The following is a 2,549-nucleotide window of genomic DNA, read 5'->3' as shown; positions in this document are numbered from 1 at the left end:
CACACACACACACACACACACACACACACACAAAGGTGTAACACTGAGGAGGAGGTGGAGGTGAATGAGATGGGGGAGGAGGAGGAGGTGGAGAAGGAGAAAGGGGAGGAGGAGGTAGAGAAGAAGGGGGAAGAGGAGGTAAGGCGGGGAAGAGGTGGGGAGGAGGGACACCAGGGGTAGTGGGGGACCAGAATTATTATCATTATTATTATTATTATTATTATTATTATTATTATTATTATTATTATTATTATTACTATTATTATTATTATTACTATTATTATTATTATTATTTTATTTATCTATTTATTTTTTTATTAATATTTTACTTATTTATTTATTTATTTATAATTATTATTATTTTTTTTTTCGAGGGTGGGAGCGTTGTCCTCCCCTTAAGGTACACCACTGGGTTCAGGAAGCAATTAGTCTAACTCGTTTCCAGTGTTTTATTTTCTTACTTTATTTCCCTTCTTTATTCCTTTTTCTTCTGCTTCTCTAGTGTAAACCGTGTGAAAACAAAAGACAGAAATAAGCTACAAACAGAAACCGTAAGAGACATCATCCTAACGAGGCAGTGTGTTGCTTCCACATCCAGCAGTGACTGTACGACCTTCAAGCCATCAATCAAAGTCAATGATAAAAAACATGACATCAAGAGTGCTATATTCCTCCAATGAAGAGAGTGTCGGGGCTGCTGACGACGTGCCGGATGTATATATAGAAGAACAAGACCAGTAATCTCCTACATAGTAAGTAAACAACTTAACGAAGTGTCCTGTAGTTTTTCTCCAATTATTAATGATATGTATTTAGGAAAGTGTTTTGTTTATTAAGGGCATTGTTTTTTTTTTTTTTCACTACACACACACACACACACACACACACACACACACTCTCTCTCTCTCTCTCTCTCTCTCTCTCTCTCTCTCTCTCTTTATATATATATATATATATATATATATATATATATATATATATATATATATATATATATATATATATATATATAAATTCTGCTGTATTTGGAAAGTGGCAGTTTTGCATAATATTTGGAATAATTACATATGTACGATAATTTTACCAGAAGTACAATGATTTCAACCTGTGTAGTACGATAATATGGCCAAAACAATCTGGCAACGCTGAGCTGCTGCCTAACAAGTTAACCTGTCAGTGTGTCGCGCCTACGGGTGGTGTTAGTATGAGTGGTTCAACTCCCAGCCTGACAGAATGTGTGTTTTTTTTTTTTTGTGTGTGTGTAACCACGCCTACACAGTGGCTGCCAAGGCTTACCCATGAGTTAAACCTTCTTTAGTTGGTAATGAGGAAGGCGTGGGCTCTAGCAGTGGACACCCGAAGCCAGCAGTGGGTGAAAACAAGCAAAATAAAGAAAAGTTTGGCTGTGAGAAGGTGCTAGACAACCAGCCATAGTGAGGAGGAGGCACCACTACCATCACCACCACAGGGAAGGTAAGGTCAGGAAGTGTTAGTTATTTAGGTAACTTAACGTAACTTTTTAATGAATAACTGAACAATCCACGGATTTAACTCATTTTAACGCATCTCACCTAACCTCCAGCACAATATATCCCTGTGTCAGCCTCGTCTCGTTGCTAAAAACCGTAAAATTTAACTTAATGAAAATGTAAACAATCTGGGTTGTCTCTATTTATCAGCCATTATTTATCTTTTCTGTGAGTGTTTTAAACCAATACTGTCGCAAAGCGGAGCCACATGACCAAACTTTAATATCCGCTCGTTAGATATACCTGCCATTACTTAGTTTAAGTTTGGCGAGGGTTTAAATGAGTGAGAAGGGTTGGTCGTCCCCTCCACTGGCCCCCTCCACCGCCATCTTGGATAAGGCTCCCCAGCCCCCTCCGGTTCCAATATTATTTTTTTTATTTCCCAAGTATTTTATTTCGGCTTGTAGCTAAGATTTTATGGTTTGTAAAAATATTTCGTTGTTTTTTAAGTTATTTGAGCGCGTGTGTTGCGTGAAAAGTGGTGATTTTGGCGTTGTTTTTGTGTAAATAAGAGGGCCGTTTTCGGCGTATTTTTTTACGGTCCCAAAACTAAATTTTTTATTTCAGTCTGTACTAGGTTCTTATTGGTTTTAAAAAATAGTTGTTTTTTTTTTAAGTGTGTTGCCGTCCCACTCAGTGAAATGCGTGCACCGTACACTTGTTTTTATTCGTGTTCAACTTCCAATAATATTTAATTTTTTTTCGGTAGATTTTTTATTTGTGCTTGTAGCTCACTTTAAATGGTTTTAGAAAATAGTTCAGATTTTTTAAAGTATTTTTCGTTATGTTTGAGCCAGAATGGGTGGACATTTGAACGATTTTAAATGGGGTGAAGGTTCCAACAGTTTCCAGATACTTCTTTTTAAATATCTTTAATACTACTGCGTTTTGAAATTTGTTGTTATTTGTGGCATTAGTTAAAATGTGTGTCAAGTCTGAATTTATAAAGCATTCTTGTCTAGCTGCGTTTTTTAGAGGGGTCATTTTCAAAATGAAATACGTACGTACGTAAATAACGGT

General features: G+C 36.5%; 1 protein-coding gene across 1 annotated transcript in view; it reads left to right on the top strand.

Moving 5' to 3' along the window:
• The first annotated feature begins 1,208 nt into the window (after window positions 1-1,208).
• Window positions 1,209-2,549, top strand: part of LOC135104823 (cilia- and flagella-associated protein 251-like) — an 11,009-nt gene continuing 9,668 nt past the window's right edge. The window contains exon 1 of the mRNA XM_064012472.1: window positions 1,209-1,473. The gene's annotated coding sequence lies outside the window, so the exon portion shown is untranslated. The remainder of the gene's footprint in view (window positions 1,474-2,549) is intronic.

This window comes from Scylla paramamosain, chromosome 11 (assembly GCF_035594125.1).
Source record: "Scylla paramamosain isolate STU-SP2022 chromosome 11, ASM3559412v1, whole genome shotgun sequence".
Lineage (NCBI taxonomy): Eukaryota > Metazoa > Arthropoda > Malacostraca > Decapoda > Portunidae > Scylla > Scylla paramamosain.
The sequence above is the reverse complement of the archived record's forward strand: the minus strand, read 5'-3'. Positions and strand labels throughout refer to the sequence as shown.